This window comes from Phocoena phocoena, chromosome 2, assembly GCF_963924675.1.
Source record: "Phocoena phocoena chromosome 2, mPhoPho1.1, whole genome shotgun sequence".
NCBI classification, from domain to species: Eukaryota; Metazoa; Chordata; class Mammalia; order Artiodactyla; family Phocoenidae; genus Phocoena; species Phocoena phocoena.
In genome coordinates this window covers 119,367,785-119,393,467 of record NC_089220.1, presented here as the reverse complement: position 1 = coordinate 119,393,467, position 25,683 = coordinate 119,367,785, and the positions used below count along the sequence as shown (strand labels likewise).

At 40.0% G+C, this 25,683-nt stretch overlaps 1 protein-coding gene and 1 non-coding gene across 2 annotated transcripts in view; one reads left to right on the top strand and one right to left on the bottom strand.

The window, feature by feature from the left end:
* CHRNA5 (cholinergic receptor nicotinic alpha 5 subunit) overlaps window positions 1–25,683 on the top strand; it is a 59,934-nt gene that overhangs the window by 22,058 nt on the left and 12,193 nt on the right. The gene's annotated exons all lie outside the window — the stretch shown is intronic.
* Window positions 8,509–8,601, bottom strand: LOC136119576 (small nucleolar RNA SNORD116). The gene has a single exon (XR_010655559.1). It is a non-coding gene; the product is annotated as a small nucleolar RNA SNORD116 (small nucleolar RNA).

The following is a 25,683-nucleotide window of genomic DNA, read 5'->3' as shown; positions in this document are numbered from 1 at the left end:
AAAATCAAATCTTGCTCACAAAGTCCACCTCAGTTTGGGATGATTCGTTGTTTATTCATTTATTCCACAGATGCAGGGTACATCAAGTTGATTGTGGAGCTGCTTCTGAGGCTGCTGGGAGAGATCTTCCTTTCTCTTCGTTGTTCGCACAGCTCCTGGGGTTCAGCTTTGGATTTGGCCCCGCCTTTGCGTGTAGGTCGCCGGAGGGCGTCTGTTCTTCACTCAGACAGAACGGGGGTTAAAGGAGCAGCTGCTTCAGGGACTCTGGCTCACTCAGGCCGGGTGGGAGGAAGAGGCACAGAATGCGGGGCAGGCCTGTGGCGGCAGAGGCCGGCGTGACACTGCACCAGCCTGAGGCGTGCCGTGCGTTCTCCCGGGGAAGTTGTCCCTGGATCCCGGGACCCTGGCAGTGGCAGGCTGCACAGGCTCCCTGGAAGGGGGTGTGGACAGTGACCTGTGCTCGCACACAGGCTTCTTGGTGGTGGCAGCAGCAGCAGCCTTAGCATCTCATGCCCGTCTCTGGGGTCCGCGCTTTTAGCCGTGGCTCGCGCCCGTCTCTAGAGCTCCTTTAAGCAGCGCTCTTAATCCCCTCTGCTTGCGCACCAGGAAACAAAGAGTGTAGAAAAAGTCTCTTGCCTCTTTGGCAGGTCCACACTTTTCCCCTGACTCCCTCCCGGCTAGCCGTGGTACACTAACCCCCTGCAGGCTGTGTTCACTCCGCCAACCTCAGTCCTCTCCCTGCGCTCGGACCGAAGCCCGAGCCTCAGCTCCCAGCCCCGCCCGGCCCGGTGGGTGAGCAGACAAGCCTCTCGGGCTGGTGAGTGCCAGTCGGCAGCAATCCTCTGTGCAGAGATCTCTCCGTTTTGCCCTCTGCACCCCTGTTGCTGTGCTCTCCTCTGCGGCCCCGAAGCTTTCCCCCTCCGCCACCCGCAGTCTCCGCCCGCGAAGGGGCTTCCTAGTGTGTGGAAACCTTTCCTCCTTCACAGCTCCCTCCCACTGGTGCAGGTCCCATCCCTATTCTTTTGTCTCTTTTTTCTTTTGCCCTACCCAGGTACGTGGGGAGTTTCTTGACTTTTGGGAGGTCTGAGGTCTTCTGCCAGCGTTCAGTAGGTGTTCTGTAGGAGTTGTTCCACGTGTAGATGTATTTTTGGTGTATCTGTGGGGAGGAAGGTGATCTCCGCGTCTTACTCTTCCGCCATCTTCCCCTTGTCCCCCTGTTTGTAGATTTTTTGATGATGGCCATTCTGACTGGTGTGAGGTGATACCTCACTGTAGTTTTGATTTGCATTTCTCTAATGATTAGGAATGTTGAGCATCCTTTCATGTGTTTGGTGGCAATCTGTATATCGTCTTTGGAGAAATGTCTATTTAGGTCTCTGTCCATTTTTGGATTGGGTTGTTTGTTTTATTGATATTGAGCTACATGAGCTGCTTGTAAAATTTGGAGATAAATCCTTCGTCAGTTGCTTTGTTTACAAATATTTTCTCCCATTCTGAGGCTTGTCTTTCTGTCTTTATGGTTTCCTTTGCTGTGCAAAAGCTTTGAAGTTTCATTAGGGCGCATTTGTTTGTTTTTATTTCTGTTTCTCTAGAAGGTAGGTCAAAAGGGGTCTTGCTGTGATTTATGTCAAAGAGTGTTCTGCCTATTTTTTCCTCTAAGAGTTTTATACTGTCTGGCCTAACATTTAGGTCTTTAATCCACTTTAAGTTTATTTTTGTGTATGGTGTTAGGGAGTGTTCTAATTCCATTCTTTTATATGTAGCTGTCCAGTTTTCCTAGCACCACTTACTAAAGAGGCTGTCTTTTCTCCACTGTATATTCTTGCCTCTTTTATCAAAAATAAGGTGACCATATGTGCGTGGGTTTATCTCTGGGCTTTCTATCCTGTTCCATTGATCTATAGTTCTGTTTTAGTGCCAGTACTATACTGTCTTGATTACTATAGCTTTGTAGTATAGTCTGAAGTCTGGGAGCCCGATTCCTCCAGCTGCATTTTTCTTTCTCAAGATTGCTTTGGCTATTCGGGGTCCTTTGTGTTTCCATACAAATTGTGAAGTTTTTTGTTCTAGTTCTGTGAAAAATGCCACTGGTAGTTTGATAGGGATTGCATTGAATCTGTAGATTGCTTTGGGTAGTATAGTCATTTTCACAATGTTGATTCTTCCAATCCAAGAACATGGTATATCTCTCCATCTGTTTGTATCATTTTTAATTTCTTTCATCAGTGTCTTATAATTTTCTGCATACAGGTCTTTTGTCTCCCTAGGTAGGTTTATTCCTAGGTATTTTATTCTTTCTGTTGCAGTGGTAAATGGGTTTGTGTCCTTAATTTCTCTTTCAGATTTTTCAGCATTAGTGTATAGGAATGCAAGAGATTTCTGTGCATTAATTTTGTATCCTGCTACTTTACCAAATTCATTGATTAGCTCTAGTAGTTTGCTGGTAGCATCTTTAGGATTCTCTGTGTATAGTATCATGTCATCTGCAAACAGTGACAGCTTTACTTCTTCTTTTCTGATTTGGATTCCTTTTATTTCTCTTTCTTCTCTGATTGCTGTGACTAAAACTTCCACAACTATGTTGAATAAGAGTGGTGAGAGTGGCAACCTTGTCTTGTTTCTGATCTTAGTGGAAATGGTTTCAGTTTTTCACCCTTGAGAATGATGTTTGCTGTGGGTTTGTCATATATGGCCTTTATTGTGTTGAGGTAAGTTCCCTCTGTGCCTACTTTCTGGAAGATTTTTATCATAAACGGGTGTTGAATTTTGCCGAAAGATGTTTCTTCATCTATTAAGATGATATCGTTTTTCTCCTTCAATTTTTAATATGGTGTATCACATTGATTGATTTGCATATATTGAAGAATCCTTGCATCCCTTGGATAAACCCCACTTGATCATGGTGTATGATCCTTTTACTGTGCTGTTGGATTCTGTTTGCTAGTATTTTGTTGAGGATTTTTGCATCCATGTTCATCAGTGATATTGGCTTGTAGTTTTCTTTCTTTGTGGCATCTTTGTCTGGTTTTGGTATCAGGGTGATGGTGTCCTCGTAGTACTAGTTTGGGAGTGTTCCTCCCTCTGCTATATTTTGGAAGAGTTTGAGAAGGAGAAGTGTTAGCTATTCTCTAAATGTTTGATAGAATCTGGTCCTGGGCTTTTGTTTGTTAGAAGATTTTTAAATCACAGTCTCAATTTCAGTGCTTGTGATTGGTCGGTTTATATTTTGTATTTCTTCCTGGTTCAGTCTTGGAAGGTTGTGCTTTTCTAAGAATTTGTCCATTTCTTCCTGGTTGTCCATTTTATTGGCATATAGTTGCTTGTAGTAATCTCTCATGATCCTTTGTATTTCTGCAGTGTGAGTTGTTACTTCTTGTTTTTCATTTCTAAATGTATTGATTTGAGTCTTCTCCCCTTTTTTCTTGATGAGGCTGGCTAATGGTTTATCAATTTTGTTTATCTTCTCAAAGAACCAGCTTTTAGTTTCATTGATCTTTGCTATTGTTTCCTTCATTTCTTTTTCATTTATTTCTGATCTGATCTTTTTGATTTCTTTCCTTCTGCTAACTTTGAGGGTTTTTTGTTCTTCTTTCTCTAATTGCTTTAGGTGTAAGGTTAGGTTGTTTATTTGAGATTTTTCTTGTTTCTTGAGGTAGGATTGTATTGCTATAAACTTTCCTCTTAGAACTGCTTTTGCTGAATTCCCTAGGTTTTGGGTTGTTGTGTTTTAATTGTCATTTGTTTCTAGTATTTATTGATTTCTTCATTGATTTCCCCAGTGATCTCTTGGTTATTTAGTAGTGTATTGTTAGGCTCCATGTGTTTGTATTTTTACAGATTTTTTCCGTAATTGATATCTAGTCTTATAGCGTTGTGGTCAGAAAAGATACTTGATACAATTTCAATTTTCTTAAATTTATCAAGGCTTGTTTTGTGACCCAAGATATGATTTATCCTGGAGCATGTTCCATGAGCACTTAAGAAACAAGTGTATTCTGTTGTTCTTGGACAGAATGTCCTATAAATATCAATTAAGTCCATCTTGTTTAATGTATCATTTAAAGCTTGTGTTTCCTTATTTATTTTCATTTTGGATGATCTTTCCATTGATGAAAGTAGGGTGTTAAAGTTCCCTACTATGATTGTGTTACTGTTGATTTCCCCTTTTATGGCTGTTAGCATTTGCTTTATGTATTGAGGTGCTCCTATGTTGGTGCGTAAATATTTACAATTGTTATATCTTCTTCTTGGATTGATCCCGTGATCACTATGTAGTGTCCTTCTTTGTCTCTTGTAATAGTCTTTATTTTAAAGTCTATTTTGTCTGATATGAGAATTGCTACTCCAGCTTTCTTTTGATTTCCATTTGCATGGAATAAGTTTTTCCATCCCCTCACTTTCAGTCTGTATGTGTCCCTAGGTCTGAAGTGGGTCTCTTGTAGACAGCATATATATGGGTCTTGTTTTTGTATCCATTCAGCCAGTCTGTGTCTTTTGGTGGGAGCATTTAAATTTAAGGTAGTTATTGCTATGTATGTTCCTATTACCATTTTCTTAATTGTTTTGGGTTTGTTATTATAGGTCTTCTCCTTCTCTTGTGTTTCTTGCCTAGAGAAGTTCCTCTGGCATTTGTTTAAAGCTGGTTTGGTGGTGCTGAATTCTCTTAGCTTTTACTTGTCTGTAAAGGTTTTAATTTCTCCATCAAATCTGAATGAGATCCTTGCTGGGTAGAGTAATCTTGTTTGTAGGTTTTTCCCTTTCATCACTTTAAATATGTCCTGCCGCTCCCTTCTGGCTTGCAGAGTTTCTACTGAAAGATCAGTTGTTAACCTTATGGGGATTCCCTTGTGTGTTGTTTTTCCTTTGCTGCTTTTAGTATGTTTTCTTTGTATTTAATTTTTGACAGTTTGAGTAATATGTGTCTTGGCATGTTTCTCCTTGGATTTATCCTGTATGGGACTCTCTGTGCTTCCTGGACTTGGTTGAGTATTTCCTTTCCCATATTAGGGAAGTTTTCAACTATAATCTCTTCAAATATTTTCTCAGTCCCTTTCTTTTTCTCTTCTTCTTCTGGGACCCCTATAATTTGAATGTTGGTGTGTTTAATGTTGTCCCAGAGGTATCTGAGACTGTCCTCAATTCTTTTCAGTCTTTTTCTTTATTCTGCTCTGCAGTAGTTATTTCTACTATTTTATCTTCCAGGTCACTTACCCATTCTTCTGCCGCAGTTATTCTGCTATTGATTCCTTCTAGAGAATTTTAAATTTCATTTATTGTGTTGTTCATCATTGTTTGTTTGCTCTTTAGTTCTTCTAGGTCCTTGTTAAACGTTTCTTGTATTTTCTCCATTCTATTTCCAAGATTTTGGATCATCTTTACTATCATTACTCTGAATTTTTTTTCAGGTAGCCTGCGTATTTCCTCTTCATTTGTTTGGTCTGGTGGGTTTTTGCCTTGCTCCTTCATCTGCTGTGTGTTTTTCTGTTTTCTCATTTTGCCTAACTTAGTGTGTTTGGAGTTTCCTTTCTGAAGGCTGCAGGTTCATAGTTCCTGTTGTTTTTGGTGTCTGTTCCCAGTGGCTAAGGTTGTTTCATTGGGTTGTGTAGGCTTCGTGGTGGAGGGGGCTGGTGCCTGTGTTCTGGTGGATGAGGCTGGATCTTTTCTTTCTTGTGGGCAGGTCCACGTCTGGTGGTGTGTTTTAGGGTTTCTGTGACCTTTTTATGACTTTAGGCAGCCTTTCTGCTAATGGGTGGGCTTGTGTTCCTGTCTTGCTAGTTGTTTGGCTTGGGTTGTCCAGCACTATAGCCTGCTGGTCGTTGAGTGGAGCTGGGTCTTAGCATTGAGATCGAGATCTCTGGGAGAGCTTTTGCTGTTTGATATTACATGGAGCCAGAAGGTCTCTGGTTGACCAATGTCCTGCACTCAGCTCTCGCACCTCAGAGGCACAGGCCTGACACCCAGCCAGAGCACCAAGATCCTGTCAGATGGCTCAGGAGAAAAGGGAGAAAAAAGAAAGAAAGAAAGAAAAAAGAAAATAAAGTTATTAAAATAAAAAATTTAATGAAGTATTTTTAAAAATTTAAAAGTATTAAAAAAAAAAGAAGAGAGCAACCAAACCAAAAAACAAATCTACCAACAATAACAAGGGCTAAAAAATATACTAAAAAAAGACAACCCCCCCCCCCCAAAAACAGACATACAGAACCCTAGGACAAATTGTAAATGCAAAGCTATACAGACAAAATCACACAAAGAAGCATACACATACACACTCACAAAAAGAGAAAAAGGAAAAATATATATATATTAAAAAAAGGAAGAGAGCAACCAAATCAATAAACAAATCTACCAATGATAATAAACTCTAAATACTAAACTACAATAAACATAAAACCAGAAAAAAATTAGATGCAGAAAGCAAACCCCCAAGTCTACAGTTGCTCCCAAAGTCCACCGCCTCAATTTTGGGATGATTCGTTGTCTATTCAGGTATTCCACAGATGCAGCGTATATCAAGTTGATTGTGGAGATTTAATCCACTGCTCCTGAGGCTGCTGGGGGAAATTTCCCTTTCTCTTCTTTGTTCTCACAGCTCCTGGGGTTCAGCTTTGGATTTCACCCTGCCTCTGCGTTTAGGTCACCGGAGGTCATCTGTTCTTCACTCAGGACAGAGTTAAAGTAGCAGCTGATTAGGGTGGTCTGGCTTGCTCAGGCCCGGGGATGAGAGGGGTATAGAATGCAGGGCGAGCCTGTGGCGGCAGAGGCCAGCGTGACGTTGCAACAGCCTTAGGCGTGCTGTGTGCTCTCCTGGGGAAGTTGTTCCTGGATCATGGGACCCTGGCAGTGGTGGGCTGTACAGGCTCCCGGGAGGGGAGGTGTGGATGGTGACCTGTGCTTGCTCATAGGCTTCTTGGTGGCTGCAGCAGCAGACTTAGCACTTCACGCCCGTCTCTGGTGTCTGCTCTGATAGACGCGGCTCGCGCCCGTCTCTGGAGCTCGTGTTTGCGGTGCTCTGAATCCCTTCTCCTCGCACACCCCGAAAGGATGGTCTCTTGGCTCTTAGGCAGTTTCAGACTTTTTCCCGGACTCCCTCCGGGCTAGTTGTGGCATACTAGCCCCCTTCAGGCTGTGTTCATGCAGGCAACCTCAGTCCTCTCCCTGGGATCTGAACTCCGAAGCCGGAGCCTCAGTTCCCAGCCCCCACCCGCCCTGGCAGGTGAGCAGACAAGCCTCTTGGGCTGGTGAGTGCTGGTCGGCACCAATCCTCTGTGTGGGAATCTCTCCACTTTGCCCTCTGCACCCCTGTTGCTGTGTTCTCCTCCGTGGCTCTGAAGCTTACCCCACCCCACCCACCCACCATCTCCACCAGTGAAGGGGCTTCTTACTGTGTGGAAACCTTTCCTCCTTCACAGCTCCCTCCCACTGGTGCAGGTCCCGTCCCTATTCTTTTGTCTCTTTTTTCTTTTGCCCTACCCAGGTACATGGGGAGTTTCTTGCTTTTTGGGAAGTCTGAGGTCTTCTGCCAGCGTTCAGTAGGTGTTTTGTAGGAGTTGTTCCACATGTAGATGTATTTCTGATGTATTTGTGGAGAGGAACGTGATCTCCACGTCTTACTCCTCTGCCATCTTGAAGGTCTCCTTGTATTATTTTTGCTAACACCTTTTGAAACTAAAAAGCGACTATATGAATCCTGTGAATTAATTTATAAGTAGAGATGTTGAACAGTTTTGGAAATATATGCATCTTATAAATCAAAGCCTGTTTAGCAAATAGGTTAATTTTTTTTAACATCTTTATTGGAGTATGATTGCTTTACATTGTTGTGTTTGTTTCTGTTGTATAACAAAGTGAATCAGCTATACGTATACATATATCCCCATATCCTCTCCCTCTTGCCTGTCCCTCCCACCCTCCCTGTCCCACCCCTCTAGGTGGTCACAAAGCACTGAGCTGATCTCCCTGTGCTATGTGGCTGCTTCCCACTAACTATCTGTTTTACATTTGGTAGTGTATATATGTCCATGCCACTCTCTCACTTCGTCCCAGCTTACCCTTCCCCCTCCCCCTGTCCTCAAGTCCATTCTCTACGTCTGTGTCTTTATTCCTGTCCTGCCCCTAGATTCTTCAGAACCATTTTTTTTTTAGATTCCATATATATGTGTTAGCATACGTTATTCGTTTTTCTCTTTATGACTTCACTGTGTATGACAGACTCTAGGTGCATCCCCCTCACTACAAATAACTCAATTTCGTTTCTTTTTATGGCTGAGTAATATTCCATTGTATATATGTGCCACACCATCTTTATCCATTCATCTGTTGATGGACAGTTAGGTTGCTTCCATGTCCTGGCTATTGTAAATAGTGCTGCAATGAACATTGTGTTACATGACAAGCAGGTTAATATTGTATTAGATAAATTGTTGTTTTATGGCAGGTATTAACACATTCACAGTGTTTCAGTTCAACTGTGAATTGTTGTTTTTATTTTTTTTATTTTTATTTTTTGGACCTCAGTTTCGATGAGGAAACGGTAGAGTGTTCTCCCTCATTTTGTTCAGATTTTCCAAGGAATGCATACAAGGGAGTCATCATCGATCCGAGCACGTGCTGGGACACTGCAGAACCCGACAGGGCAGGCCGCGTGGCTCCGCTGAGGAGCCAGTGACCCCCGAGTACTCCAACAGCCTGGGGAATCCACAGCCCCCAGGCCACTCAGCAAGAGGAACAGTCAATCCATGCTTGCAGCCACTGGGCCCGTCTGAGGAAACCCTAATATCCAGTGGCACATCTTGGGGTGCTTGAAAGCCTACTGTCCTGAGGTATCCACAGCCATGCTCGGCACCCTGGGCCTACCTCACTTCTTCCAGGTCTCCCTACCACCTCCAGTCCTCAGAGCACGCGAAGGTCTTCTTGTCCTCACCGACAGCCAGCCTTGCCCAGCAAGTGCACCTGAGAAGTAGACAGAAATCACACAGGCTTCAGAATTGGACCCTGGTTCTCAGAAAACATGATTCATGCAAACATTTACCTGGACGTGAGCCCTGCACCTGCTTCCCAAGTACCTCTATCACTTAGGAGAACTGAATGCATGTCTGACAGCACAACTGCAGGAAGGTAGGCACGTAGGTGGGCCTGCGCGTGAGAGGGTGTATGTGTGTGCGCGTGCGTGCGTCTGTGATTGCGCGTGGACATGCTTGCTGGTTTCTGTGTGTGCCTCTGTATCTGCGTCTTGGTCTCTGTGTGTCCCTTTGCTCCTCTGCAGTGCCTTGAACAGTAAAAGCCACACCTTATACACAGAGCCCTGGCCTCGGACCCTCCTACTGAATGGGGAAAGACCCCAGCCACCTTCAAGAGGCTGCATGCGAACTTTGACCCCGATGGGCTGTTGAAATAGCCACGGGCTCCCACTCTCCAGCAGCCCCGCCTTCTGACCAAAGCACATAGACTTGAGGGACCAGCCTCCCGGCTGTGGATGTGACATCCATGTGGACCTGGAGACCGTGCCAGCTACTAGCACATCTGATGTGCACTTGGGGCCACTGCCAGCGCTTCCAGGAACAAGGGAGCCTCCCATGGGCAGGCTGACACCACCCTGCAGCTGGCTACAGGCAAGATGCAGCCTGTCTTCCTCTCAAGGGGCCAAAGGAATTCAGCCCAGGTGCCACTTCAGGCCAACTAGGCCAGATCATCTTCTGGGGACCCGCAGGGACACCGACCATGGGAAGCAGTGGTCTTCAGCAACCATGACCCAGGGTCAAACCCCACGGTGGAACCTAGGCCACCTTCCCGGCCACGTTCCAGCCAGCTCTCCAGCTGGCAGGATTTGCGGCCCTGACCCCCGAGGAAACGCTCAAATGCTTGACAGCCTTGTCCCACGTGCCATCCTCCTGCCCACAGGGCAACTCGACCCAACTGAAAGCCACAGATGCCATGCAAACACGCGGACACTGAGCACCAGGGAAGACAGCAAGCATGTCCACTTTGATGATGGTGACCCCACCCCATGCATCCTGGCACCTCTCCTCCGACACAGAGACACTACTGAGGACCTCACAGAGATCCAAGGCGCTGTCCACGAGGACCACAGAAAGACTTCAAATTTAAGACCTCTGCCACACGAGGGGACCTGGAACCCTGAAAGGGAGCAAGTGGCTGTCCACGACAGCTGTGAATTGTTGTTTTTACGTGACACAGTATTGTTTTTCAAACCTAGCTCAGTTTCTATCCATAGCTTCCCTGAACTGTCCAAAGACTTCATTCAGTGACCTGTGGAGCACAAAAATATTGATTTTTGTCCCAATGAATTGAGACTGCTTGTACACTTTTGGAGAAATATGTGAATTTATAAAGATTTTGTATATACTTGTTTAGAAAATTGATTACATCCTTTGATGCACAGAAGTTTTTAAGTTAGATATAGTCTCATTTGTCTATTTTTGTTTGTATTGCTTGTGCTTTTGGTGTCATTTCCAAGAAATCATTGCCAAATCCAGTATCATGAAGCTTTTCCCCTACGTTTTCTTCTTGGAGTTTTATGGTTTGGGGTCTTAAATTTAGGTCTTTAATCCATTTTTAGCTGATCTTTGTATATGGTGTTAGGTAAGCATCCAACTTAATTCTTTTGCATGTGGCTAACCAGTTTTCCCAACACTATTTGTTGAAGAAACTGTTCTTTCCCACATTGAGTGGTCCTGGCACCTTTGTCCTGTAAGCCTTTTAATGACTTCATAATATTTCATGTAATGGATATGTTATAGCTCTAAGTGTTTGTTTTGTTTCCATATTTTTGCTACAGTGTTTACTGTGGTAAACATTCTTGTGCATATGTCCTTATGTACTGGTGCTTTTATTGCTATGGGAGTTAGGTGTGGGGTTGCTGAATCAAGGGAATATATACTTTTATTTTTTGATAAATTTTGCAAGACTAAAATATTTCAAGATTACTTTTCCAAAAGGCAGTGACACTTTACATTTCTATCAGCAGTGTTTGAGAGCAGCAGGATTCTTCTTTTATCCTAGGACCATTGGTATCAGGAAGGCCTCTCCCAGGGGAGGGATCACATATATGACTAAGAAAAATAAAGATGTTTCTCTATATCGTTATATATGTTAATGCTTAACATTTAAATGCATGAAGAGTCCCCTATTCTCATTTTCCATAACCTCAAGAAGCCTACTGAGTAAGAGGAAAGAGGATTGATCTGGGTTGCAATTAGAGTTCTATGATTAACTGGCACTTAACCTATAAAGGTGGAATCACTTGATATGGAAAAACCATGGACTTGGGTGACAAACCTGGCTTCAAAGCCTTGTGACAAGTCAGCTTCTCAGCCTTTTGCTGTATGATCCTGGGCAAATGACAACCTTTCAGAACTTTAGTCTCTTCACTTATAAAGGATGTTCGCACATTTGCTGTTGACACTTTAAAAATGTACTGTTGAAGTTTACAAAGAAAAAAAGTGTGCACTTGATATTACTCAAATGCTGGCTTAGTCCATTTGGGCTGCTATAGCAAAATGCCACACACGGAGTAGCTTATACACAACAGGAATTGATTTCTCACACTTCTGGGGGCTGGAAGTCTGGGATCAGTGTGGTTGGATGAGGGCCCTCTTCCAGGTCTCAGACTTCTTGCTGTGTCCTCTTATGGCAGAATGTGCTAGGGAGCTCTCTAGAGCCTTTTTATAAGGTCCTAGCCCTGTTAATGGGGATTCCACCCTCATGACTGAAGCAGCTCCCAAAAGCCCTACCTACCAATACCATAACCTTTGGAGGTTAGGATTTCAACATGAATTTTGGGAAGAAACAAACATTCAGACCATTCAAGTACCATAATCTGTTATTAAAATAGTTATCAAAATAGACTGTTAAAGGCAAAACCATGGAGACAGTAAAAAATTCAGTGATTGCGGGGGGTTGAAGGGGGAGAGATGAATAGGCAGAGCACAGAGGATTTTTAGGGCAGTGAAAATACTGTAGGGTGCCGTAATGATGGGTTCATGCCATTATAAATTTGTCCAAACCCATAGAATATATAACATCAAGAGGCAAGTGTAATGTAAACTATAGATTTTGGTGATAATCATATATCAGTGTAGGTTCATCAGTTGCAAGGAATGTTCTGCTCCGATGGGGATGTTGATAATGGGGGAGGCTATGCATGTGGCGGGGGCAGGGCATATAAAAATCTCTGTACCTTCCCCTCAGATTTGCTATGAACCTCAAACTGCTCTAAAAGGTATTATTTTTTTTAATTGTTTATGATCACCATAGTAAGTCTGGTTAACATCCGCCACCATACACAGTTACAAATTTTTTTCTTGTGATGAGAACTTTCAAGATTCACTCTCTTAGCAACTTTCAAATACGTAACATGGTTTTATTAACTACAGTCACCATGCTGTACATTACACCCCCATGACTTATTTTATAACGGGAATTTTTTACCTTTTGAGCCCCTTCACCCATTTCTCCCACCCCCCACTTCCTGTTCCTCTGTATCTATGAACTGTGTTTTTTTTTTTTTTCCTATTTTTTTTAAAGATTTCACATATAAGTGAGATCACATAGTATTTGTCTTTCTCTGTCTGACTTATTTCACTTAGCATAATGCCTTCAATGTCCATCCATGTTGTCGCAAATGGCAGGATTTCCTTCTTTTTGATGGTTGAATAACATTCCATTGTGTGTGTGTGTACATGCGCACATGCACATATTATGTGTGTGTGTGTGTATATATATATATATCACATTTTCTTTATTCATCCATTTGTGGACACTGAGGTTGTTTTCATATCTTGGCTATTGTAAGTAATGCTGCCATGAACATGGGTTACAAATATCTTTTCAAGTTAGTGTTTTTGTTTTCCTTGGGTAAAGCCCCTGAAGTAGAATTGCTGTATCACGTGATAGTTATATTTTTAATTTTTTGAGGAACATCTATACTGTTTTCCATAGTGGCTGTACTGATTTACATTCCCACCAATAGTGCACAAGGGTTCCCTTTTCTCTACATCCTCACCAGTGCTTCTCAGTACCTTTTCATTTACTTCTTGGCCAGCTGTATGTCTTCTTTGTAAAAGTGTTTATTCAGATCCTCTGCCCATTTTTTAATTGGATTGTTTGGGGGTTTTTTTGCCATTGAATTGTATGTGTTCTTTATATATTTTGGATATTAACCCCTTATCAGGTATATGATTTGCAAATAATTTCTCCCATTCTGTAGGTTGCCTTTTCATTTTGTTGGTAGTTTTCTTTGCTATGTAGAAGTTTTTTAGTTTGATGTAGTTCCACTTGCTTATTTTCACTTTTGTTGGCTTTGCTTTTGGTGTCAAATCCAAAGAATCATCACCAAGACCAATGTCAAGGAGCTTACTGACTATGTTTTCCTCTAGTTTTATGGTTTCAGGTCTTATGTTCAAGTCTTTAATGCATTTTGTGTTAATTTTTGTGTATGGTGTAAGATAGTGGTCCAATTTCTTTCTTTTGCAAATGTCTGTCCAGTTTCCCCAGGACCATTTATTGAAGAGGCTGTCCTTTCCCCATTGTGTATATCTATCTATATACATTTTAAAAATTGAAGTATAGTTGACTACAATATTATATTAGTTTCAGGTGTACAGTGTACTGATTCAATATTTTTATAGATTACACACCATATAAAGGTATTGACTATGTTCCCTGTGCAGCATATTACATCCCTGTGACTTATTCATTTTATAACCCATTGTATATTCTTGTCTCCTTTATCATAAATCAGTTGACCATATATGTGTAGCTTTATCTGTGGGATCTCTATTCTGTTCCATTGATCTATGTGTCTGTATGACAATACCATACTGTTTTGATTGTTATAGCTTTGTAATGTAGTTTGAAACCAGGGAACATGATCCCATCAGCTTTGTTCTTTCTCAAGATTGTTTTGGCTATTTGGAGTCTTTGGTGTTTCCATACAAATTTTAGGATTGTGTATTCTATTTCTGTGAAAAATGCCATTGGAATTTTGATAGAGAGATTGTATTAAATCTGTACATTGGTTTGGGCAGTGTGGACATTTTAACAATACTAATTCTTCTAATCCATGAGCATAGTATATCTCTCCCTTTATTTGTGTCTTCTTCAATTTCTTTCATCAATGTCTTATGGCTTTCATTCTACAGGTTTGTCACCTCCTTGATTAAATTTATTCCTAGGTATCTTTTTCTTTTTGATGCAACTGTAAATGGGATTGTTTTCTTAACTTCTCTTTCTGATAGTTTGTTATTAGTGTATACAAAAGCAACAGATTTTTGTATATTCATTTTGTATCCTGCAACTTTAAACTGAATTCCTTTATTCTAAAAGTTATTTGATGGAGTCATTAGGGTTTTCTCTTTGTATAGTATCATGTCGTCTGCAAATAGTGACAGTTTTACTTCTTCCTCTCCTATTTGGATGCCTTTTATCTCTTTTTCTTTGTTAATTGCTCTTGCTAGGATTTCCAACACTATGTTGAATAAAGGTGGTGAGAATGGGCATCCTTGTCTTGTTCCTGATCTTAGAAGAAAAGCTTTCAGCTTTTCACCATTGAGTATGATGTTAGCTATGGACTTGTTGTATATGGCCTTTATTATGTTGAGGTATGTACCCTCTATATCTGCTTTGTTGAGAGTTTTTAATCATCAATGGATGCCGAATTTTGTCAAATGCTTTTCTACATCTATTGAGATGACCATATGATTTTTTTTGAATTTAAGTTGATATTTTTATTCAGCAGGTTCTTATTAGTTATTTATTTTATACATATTAGTGTATATATGTCAATCCCAATCTCCCAATTCATCCCACCAGCACCCCCCAACACCCCGCTTTCACCTCTTGGTGTCCATACATTTGTTCTCTCCATCTGTGTCAACCATATGATTTTTATCCTTCATTTTGTTAATGTGTATCACATTGATTGACTTCTGGATATTGAATCATCCTTGCATCCCTTGAATAAATCCTGCTTGACCATAGTGCATGATTGTTTAAATGTATTGTTAAATTTGGTTTGCTAATATCTTGTTGAGGATTTTTGCATCTATGTTCATCAGGGATATTAGTCTGTTATTTTCTTTTCTTGTGGCATCCTTGTCTGATTTTGGTATCAGGGTAGTGTTTGCCTTGTAAAATGAGTTTGGAAGTGTTCCTTCCTGTTTTTTGGAAGCGTTTGAGAAGGACTGGTATTAGTTCTTCTTTAAATGTTTGGTAGAATTCACCAGTGAAGTGCTTGTTTGGTCCTGGATTTTGTTTGTTGGGAGGAACAAAGTCTTAATTTTTAAAAAATAGACTATTCCTGGGAAAGTTATAAAACATCAAAAAGAAATAAGGAAAATAAGTGCAGTGGCATTGCACATTAAGTTTTATGTTTATTAAGAAAACTTATGGGGTAATTGTTCAAATAGCTTTTCTGAAGGTTATACCTATACTGTTTGTTATATTTTCTCAATTCTGATATACTACTATATTTGTACATATATTTCTCAGTCATTAGTCATAAAGAGGTTCTCTTTTAATAACAGCTTTATTGAGATACAATTCAATATTGAAAGTGTATAATTCAGTGGATTTTACTATATTCACATGCAGCCATCACCACAGTTGATTTTAGAACATTTTCATATCACCCCCAAAGCACCCCCTCTCTAGGCAATCAAAAATCTGCTTTGTGTTTCTATAGATTTGCCTATTCTGGATATTTCATGTAAATGGAATCATATAATATGTGGTCTTTTGTGACAGGCTTCTTTTATTAGCATAATGTTTTCAAGGTTCATCTAGGTTCTAGCGTGCATCAGTAATTCACTCATTTTTATGTCCAAATAATATTCCATTAGATATACTATGTTTTATCCATTTATCATTTGATGGGCATTTGCATTGTTTCTACTTTTTGGCTATTATGAATAATGCTGCTATGAACATTCATATACAAGTTTTTGTATGGACGTCGGTTTTCATTTCTCGTGAGTATGTACCTAGGAGTGGAATTGCTAGGTCTTCGGTCACCCTTTAACTTTTTAGGAACTGCCAGACTGTTTTCCAAAGCAACAGTACAATTTTACATCCCCATTAGCAGTGTATGAGGGTCCCAATTTCTCTATATTTTTACCAACACTCGTTATTATCTGTGTTATTTATTATAGGCATCTTAGTGGGTATGATGTGGTATCTCATGGTTTTGATTTGCATCTTCCTGATGGCTAAAGGTTTTGAACATCTTTTCATGTACTTGGCCTTTCTTCTTTTAGATAACTTACCTATTTTAAAATTGGGTTGATTAGGTTGTTGGGTCTTTTATTATACAAGTCCCTTGTCAGATGTATGATTTGCAAAAACTTTCTGCTGGTTCCCTCTTTTTTTAAAATTTTATTTTCTTTATTTTTTTATATAGCAGGTTCTTATTAGTTATCCATTTTATCCATATTAGTGTATATATGTCAATCCCAATCTCCCAATTCATCACACCACCACCCACCACCATCACTTTCCCCCCTTGGTGTCCATACGTTTGTTCACTACATCTGTGTCTCAATTTCTGCCCTGCAAACTGGTTCATCTGTACCATTTTTCTAGGTTCCACATACATGTGTTAATATACAATATTTTTTTTTCTCTTTCTGATTTACTTCACTCTGCATGGCAGTCTCTAGATCCATCTACGGCTCTACAAATGACTCAATTTCATTCCTTTTTATGGCTGAGTAATATTCCACTGTATATATGCACCACATCTTCTAAAATCGTTCATCTGTCAATGGGCATTTAGGTTGCTTCCATGTCCTGGCTATTGTAAATAGTGCTGCAATGAACATCCGGGTGCATGTGTCTTTTTGAATTATGGTTTTCTCAGGGTATATGCCCAGTAGTGGGATTGCTGGATCATATGGTAATTCTATTTTTAATTTTTTAAGGAACCTCCATACTGTTCTCCATAGTGGCTGTACCAATTTACATTCCCACCAACAGTGCAAGAGGGTTCCCTTTTCTCCACACCCTCTCCAGCATTTGTTGTTTGTAAATTTTCTGATGATGCCCATTCGAACTGGTGTGAGGTGATACCTCATTGTAGTTTTGATTTGCATTTCTCTAATAATTAGTGATGTTGAGCAGCTTTTCATGTGCTTCTTGGACATCTGTATGGCTAAGACATTTCTTTGGAGAAATGTCTATTTAGGTCTTCTGCCCATTTTTGGATTGGGTTGTTTCTTTTTTTTTTTTTTTTTTGCGGTACGTGGCCCTCGCACTGTTGTGGCCTCTCCCGTTGCGGAGCACAGGCTCCGGAAGCGCAGGCTCAGTGGCCGTGGCTCATGGGCCCAGCCACTGCCTGGCATGTGGGATCTTCCCGGACTGGGGCACGAACCCGCGTCCCCAGCATCGGCAGGTGGACTCTCAACCACTGCGCTACCAGGGAAGCCCTGGGTTGTTTCTTTTTTAAATATGGAGCTGCATGAGCTGTTTATATATTTTGGAGATTAATCCTTTGTCCATTGATTCGTTTGCAAATATTTTCTCCCATTCTGAGGGTTGTCTTTTCGTCTTGCTTGTAGTTCCTTTTGCTGTGCAAAAGCTTTTAAGTTTCATTAGGTCCCACTTATTTTTGTTTTTATTTCCATTACTCTAGGAGGTGGGTAAAAAAAGATCTTGCTGTCATTTATGTCAAAGAGTGTTCTTCCTATGTTTTCCTCTAAGAGTTTTATAGTGTCTGGTCTTACATTTATGTCTCTAATCCATTTTGAGTTTACTTTATTTTTTAACATCTTTATTGGGGTATAATTGCTTTACAATGGTGTGTTAGTTTCTGCTTTATAACAAAGTGAATCAGTTATACATATACATATATTCCCATATGTCTTCACTCTTGCGTCTCCCTCCCTCCCACCCTCCCTATCCCATTGAGTTTATTTTGTGTATGGTGTTAGGGAGTGTTCTAATTTCATTTTTTTACATGTAGCTGTCCAGTTTTCCCAACGCCACTTATTGAAGAGGCTGTCTTTTCTCCATTGTATATCCTTGCCTCCTTTGTCATAGATTAATTGACCATAGGTGTATGGGTTTGTCTCTGGGCTTTCTATCCTATTCTATGGATCTATATTTCTGTTTTTGTGCCAGTACCATATTGTCTTGACTACTGTAGCTTTGTTGTATAGTCTGAAGTCAGGGAGTCTTGATTCCTCCAGCTCTGTTTTTTTTCCCTCAAGACCACTTTGGCTATTTGGGGTCTTTTGTGTCTCCATACAAATTTTAAGATTTTTTTGTTCTAGTTCTGTAAAAAATGCCATTGGTAATTTGATAGGGATTGCACTGAATCTGTAGATTGCTTTGGGTAGTATAGTCATTTTCACAATATTGATTCTTCTAATCCAAGAACATGGTATATTTCTCCATCTGTTTGTATCATCTTTAATTTCTTTCATCAGTGTCTTATAGTTTTCTGCATACAGGTCTTTTGTCTTCCGAGGTAGGTTTATTCCTAGGCATTTTATTCTTTTTGTTGCAGTGGTAAATGGGAGTGTTTCCTTAATTTCTCTTTCAGATTTTTCATCATTAGTGTATAGGAGTGCAAGAGGTTTTCTGTGCATTAATTTTGTATCCCACAACTTTACCAAATTCATTGATTAGCTCTAGTAGTTTTCTGGAGGCATCTTTAGGATTCTCTGTGTATTGTATCCTGTCATCTGCAGACAGTGACAGTTTTACTTCTTCTTTTCCTATTTGTATTCCGTTTATTTCTTTTTCTTCTCTTATTGCCAAGGCTAGGACTTCCAAAACTATGTTGCATAATAGTGGTGAGAGTGGACATCCTTGTCTTGTTCCTGATCTTAGAGGAAATGCTTTCAGTTTTTCACCATTGAGAATGATGTTTGCTATGGGTTTGTCGTGTATGGCCTTTATTATGTTGAGGTAGGTTCTCTCTATGCCCACTTTCTGGAGAGTTTTTATCATAAATGGGTGTTGAATTTTGTCAAAGCTTTTTGTGCATTTATTGAGATGATCATATGGGTTTTTAAAAAATTAATTAATTTATTTATTTGTTTTTTTATTTTTTTTTGTCTGCGTTGGGTCTTCCTTGCTGTGCGCGGGCTTTCTCTAGTTGTGAGCAGGGGCTACTCTTCGTTGCGGTGCATGGGCTCCTCATTGTCGTGGCTTCTCTTGTTGGGAGCACAGGCTCTAGGCACGCAGGCTTCAGTAGTTGTGGTGCATGGGCTCAGTAGTTGTGGCTTGCAGGCTCTAGAACGCAGGCTCAGTAGTTGTGGCACACGGGCTTAGCTGCTCCGTGGCATGTGGGATCTTCCCGGACCAGGGCTTGAACCCATGTCCCTTGCATTGGCAGGCAGATTCTTAACCACTGCGCCACCAGGGAAGTCAGATCATGTGGTTTTTATTCTTCATTTTGTTAATATGGTGTTTCACATTGATTGATTTGCATATACTGAAGAATCCTTGCATCCCTGGGACAAATCCCACTTGATCATGGTATATGTACCTTTTAATGTGTCGTTGAATTCTGTTTGCTAGTATTTTGTTGAGGATTTTTGCATCTATATTCATCAGTGATATTGGTCTGTAATTTTCTTTTTTTGTAGTATCTTTGTCTGGTTGTGGTATCAGGGTGATGGTGGCCTCATGGAATGAGTTTGGGAGTGTTCCTTCCTCTGCAATTTTTTGGAAGAGTTTGAGAAGGATGGGTGTTAACTCTTCTCTAAATGTTTGATAGAATTCACCTGTGAAGCCATCTGGTCCTGGACTTTTCTTTGTTGGAAAATTTTTAATCACAGTTTCAATTTCATTACTTGTGATTGGTCTGTTCATATTTTCTATTTCTTTCTGGTTCAGTCTTGGAAGGTTATACCTTTCTAAGAATTTGTCCATTTCTTCCAGGTTGTCCATTTTATTGGCATAGAGTTGCTTGCAGTAGTGTCTTAGGATGCTTTGTATTTCTGCCATGTCTGTTGTAACTTCTCCTTTTTCATTTCTAGTTTTATTGATTTGAGTCCTCTCCCTCCTTTTTTTGATGAGTCTGGCTAAAGGTTTATCAATTTTGTTTGTCTTCTCAAAGAATCAGCTTTTAGTTTTATTGATCTTTGCTATTGTTTTCTTTGTTTCTATTTCATTTATTTCTGCTCTGATCTTTATGGTTTCTTTCCTTCTACTAACTTTGTGTTTTGTTTGTTCTTCTTTCTCTAGTTCCTTTAAGTGTAAGGTTAGATGATTTATTTGAGATGTTTGTTGTTTCTTGAGGTAGGATTGTACTGCTATAAACTTCCCTCTTAGAACTGCTTTTGCTGCATCCCATAGGTTTTAGATTGTCGTGTTTTCATTGTCATTTGTCTCTAGGTATTTGTTGCTTTCCTCTTTGATTTCTTCAGTGATCTCTTGGTTATTTAGTAACGTATTATTTAGCCTCTATGTGTTTGTGTTTTTTACGGTTTTTCCCTGTAATTGATTTCTAATCTCATAGCATTGTGGTCAGAAAAGATGCTTGATATGATTTCAATTTTCTTAATTTCACTAAGGCTTGATTTGTGACCCAAGATATGATCTATCCTGGAGAATGTTCCATGCGCACTTGAGAAGAAAGTGTAATCTGCTGTTTTTGGATGGAATGTCGTATAAATATCAATTAAATCTATCTGGTCTATTGTGTCATTTAAAGCTTGTGTTTCCTTATTAATTTTCTGTTTGGATGATCTGTCTATTGGTGTATATGAGGTGTTAAAGTTCCCCACTATTATTGTGTTACTGTCAATTTCCTCTTTTATAGCTGTTAGCAGTTGCCTTATGTATTGAGGTGCTCCTATGTTGGGTGCATATATATTTATAATTGTTATATCTTCTTCTTGGAGTGATCCCTTGATCATTATTTAGTGTCCTTCCTTGTCTCTTGTAACATTCTTTATTTTAAAGTCTATTTTATCTGATATGAGTATTGCTACTCCAGCTTTCTTTTGATTTCCTTTGGCATGGAATATCTTTTTCCATCTCTTCATTTTCAGTCTGTATGTGTCCCTAGGTCTGAAGTGGGTCTCTTGTAGACAGCATATGTATGGGTGTTTTTTTTGTATTCTTTCAGCAAGCCTGTGTCTTTTGGTTGGAGCATTTAATCCATTTACGTTTAAGATAATTATCGATATGTATGTTCCTATTACAATTTTCTTAATTTTTTGGGTTTGTTTTTGTAGGTCCTTTTCTTCTCTTTTGTTTCCTACTTAGAGAAGTTCCTTTAGCATTTGTTGTAGAGCTTTGGTGGTGCTGAATTCTCTTAGTTTTTGGTGGTGCTGAATTCTCTTAGCTTTTGCTTGTCTGTAAAGCTTTTGATTTCTGCATGGAATCTGAATGAGGTCCTTTCCTGGTAGAGTAATCTTGGTTGTAGGTTCTTCCCTTTCATCACTTTAAGTATATCATGCCACTCCCTTCTGGCTTGTAGAGTTTCTGCTGAGAAATCAGCTGTTAACCTTATGGGAGTTCCCTTGCATGTTATTTGTTGTTTTTCCCTTGCTGCTTTCAGTAGTTTTTCTTTGTCTTTAATTTTTGCCAATTTGATTACTATGTGTCTCGGCATGTTTCTCCTTGGGTTTATCCTGTATGGGACTTTTCTGCGCTTCCTGGACTTGGGTGGCTATTTCCTTCCCCGTGTTAGGGAAATTTTTGACTATGATCTCTTCAAATATTTTCTCGGGTCCTTTCTCTTTCTCTTCTCCTTCTGGGACCCCTATAATGTGAATGTTGTTGCATTTAATGTTGTCCCAGAGGTCTCTTAGGCTGTCCTCATTTCTTTTCATTCTTTTTTCTTTATTCTGTTCTGCAGCAGTGAATTCCACCATTCTGTCTCCCAGTTCACTTATCTGTTCTTCTCCTTCAGTTATTCTGCTATTGATTCCTTCTAGTGTATTTTTCATTTCAGTTATTGTATTGTTCGTCTCTGTTTGTTCTTTAATTCTTCTAGGTCTTTGTTGAACATTTCTCACATCTTCTTGATCTTTGCCTCCATTCTGTTTCCAAGGTCCTGGATCATCTTTACTATCATTATTCTGAATTCTTTTTCTGGAAGGTTGCCTATCTCCACTTCATTTAGTTGTTTTTCTGGGATTTTGTTTTGTTCCTTCATCTGGTACATAGCCATCTGTGTTTTCATATTGTCTGTTTTTCTGCGAATGTGGTTTTTGTTCCACAGGCTGCAGGATTGTAGTTGTTTTTGCTTTTGCTGACTGCCCTCTGGTGGATGAGGCTATCTAAGAGACTTGCAAGTTTTCTGATGGGAGGGACTGGTAGTGGGTAGAGCTGGCTGTTGCTCTGGTGGGCAGAGCTCAGTAAAACTGCTTGTCTGATGGGTGGGGCTGGGTTCCCGACCTGTTTGTTGTTTGGCCTGAGGCGACCCAACACTGGAGCCTAAACAGGCTCTTTGGTGGGGCTAATGGTAGACCCTGGGAAGACTCATGCCACGGAGTATTTCCCAGAACTTCTGATGCCAGTGTCCTTGTTCTCACAGTGAGCCACAGCCACCCCCCACCCCTGCAGGAGACCCTCTAACACCAGCAGGTAGGTCTGGTTCAGTCTCCTATGGGGTCACTGCTCCTTCCCCTGGGTCCCGATGCGCACACTACTTTGTGTGTGCCCTCCAGGAGTGGAGTCTCTGTTTCCCCCAGTCCTGTTGCAGTCCTGCAATCAAGTCCTGCTAGCCTTCAAAGTCTGATTCTCTAGGAATTCCTTCTCGCATTGCTGGACCTCCAGGTTGGGAAGCCTGACATGGGGCTCAGAACCTTCACTCCAGTGGGTGGACTTCTGTGGTGTAAGTGTTCTCTATTTTGTGAGTCACCCATCCAGCAGTTATAGGATTTGATTTTATTGTGATTGTGCCCCTCCTGCCATCTCATTGTGACTTCTCCTTTGTCTTTGGATGTGGGGTATCTTTTTTGATGAGTTCCAGTGTCTTCCTGTTCATGATTGTTCACCAGTTAGTTGTGATTCTGGTGCTCTCGCAGGAGGGAGTGAGAGCACGTCCTTCTACTCTGCCATCTTGAGCCAATCTCCCCTCATTTCCTCTTTAAGTAGTGAGGGAAGAAAAACTACTCTTAAGTAACTACTGTGATCAATACTAAGTATTATACTTTAGGAATGCCAAACTAAGGAAATGATTCCTACGTTCCAGGATATTGGTTTCTTTGGTGACCCAAGACTTATGTGACATAATTGAAAAATAATGCAGAACAGTATGATATAAATGAGAATAGTATAGTATAAATGCCCCTGGATTCCAAGGAACCTAGGTTGAAAGTGATTGATTTAAAGTATTTATTTTGAGTAGGATGAGCACACGTTCACTATTCACAACAACTGTTTTCTTATATGTACAAATTTATTTATTTTTGCCTGCATTGGGTCTTCACTGCTGTGCGTGGGCTTTCTCTAGTTGCAGTGAGCAGGGGCTACTCTTCGTTGTGGTGCGCGGGCTTCTTATTGTGGTGGCTTCTCTTGTTGTGGAGCGCAGGCTCTAGGCATGTGTGCTTCAGTAGTTGTGGCATGTGAGCTCAGTAGTTGTGGGCTCTAGAGTGGACTCTAGAGTGCAGACTCAGTAGTTGTGTCACACAGGCTTAGTTGCTCCATGGCATGTGGGATCTTCTTGGACCAGGGCCCCAAGCTTTTTCCCCTGAATTGTCAGGCGGATTTTTAACCACTGCACCACCAGGGAAGTCCTCACAGCAACTTTCAAAATATAATTTTTTAGTTTGATTCAGTTTCTATAGAATTTAGCTTATATACAGTATCACATTTTTGGAGCCAGTCCTTACTACTGGGCTGTAAATGTGGATGCTGTCTTTGATTACTAGTGTATTTCCAGCATTTGGCATGGTGCCTGATACAGGGCACATTCTGTTAAATGTTTGTTGAATGAATGAATGAACAAACACTGGTGTGGGCTTGAGGTCTCGGCATGTGATGTTAAGCTCTTTTAGAAAGTTGTCACAAGGTGGAAGATGTTAGGGTGGAAAGAGCAAAAGGTAGAGGGGAGGCCTTCAGAGCTCTGCCACTGATGAGCTCTGTAGCACTGGCCTTTCTGGTCATATATCCTCATTTGTGAAGTGAGGGAATGTATTGGATCATCTCCCTCTTAATATTTTGAGGTTTATGAGCAGTATAAGCTTAAAACATTTAGAACCAACTAAAGAAACATGACCTCTAACTAGAATTTGAGTGCACCATTAAGGTTTTGTGCTAAAATACCACTGACCTTTGCACCTGGCATTTCTGTAAAGTTGTGCTAAGAAAATGGTATTTCTAGTATTGGATGTACTAAGAAGGTATTCACAAGGTAGTATCTTAAGTGTTCTCATTAAGTAGAATGTTAGGATAAATTTATCATTTTATTTATATATACCCTATCTACTTTCTTTCAAACAAAATTTGAGGTGGCAATTCAAGTTAGTATTTTTTTCCATAAGGCAAAGTTTCCTTAGATTCTGTTAAAAAACATTTTGTTATCTCTGTCCTTTAAACAACCTTAAACTTTTGTTGTTTCCATTTTAAAATAGGATCAGAATAGGAGAAATGGTTCAGTAATGCTATTTTAACTTGAACCTCTGAAATTAACAGCTTTTGAACATTAAAGAGAATGCCTCTCTAGTGTATAACATTCTAACTGAACTGAACTATCTCCAGTGCTGTACATTTCAGCATAAGGAGGCTTTTACAGAGGCATGGCACAAACTCTATGATATTTATAGATCAAATCAAATATCTTAAATTGCCCAGGGAAGCAAGACATAAACTCTGAGGGGTAAGCTGCTCTATTCATGAAGAAATAAGCAGTGAAAGAAAATCAGGGAATGGGTTTCCTCTAGCTAGAGTAACCAGATACTTTTTAATAGCTCCAAATAGAAAACATGGTCTATCACAACAAAAAGAGAAGATTTTGTGAAAGTGCTAATTTTCTGTTAAATCATTTCTTTTAGGTTAGAGAAAGGCCAACACTAGCTACTCTAAATCCCTGTGTATATACTTTATGATAAGTAAGCCAGTGACATTTTGTTTTAAATAAATGTTTTTTCTTTGTAAAATCATGAGTCTTGAGTAAATGTCATCCTTGAATTTCACACATTCCACATTTCCTTAATAGAGACTCCAGTGTCCATAAAACACTGAAAACTCATTTCTTTAAAGAGGCTTACTTAAGTTTATTAGAAGTGTAAACATAACTGTGATCCATAAATCTAACCAGTCTTTGGCTTATGGCATCTAAAACTTTTTAAATTTTATCTTTTTTTTTTTAAGTCTTAGGCCCTAAGGTAATTGTATACAAACGTATAGCAAACAAATGTATGACAAATCTGAAAAATTTGTTCAATATTTATATATTTGTATATTAAAAGCATGTAAATTAAAGCATGTTTATTTTACATTTATAGTTGATCAATAAACTTTAATATATCTGTTTTCTAGGTTTGGAATTTTATGACAAGCAACCCCCCTAGCCCTGGTAATTTAAAAGCTTTTGTTACTTAGATTTTAAATTACTCTGTATTAAGTACTGAGTGCTTCTTTCGGAATTCAGCATATTTCCATGTGAATAATCTGATTTAACTAAGAAATATATCTGAACCAGAGTGTCCCTTATTGATCACAAACATTTTTAAATCTCCTTCATTTTAAAATCACCTTTGA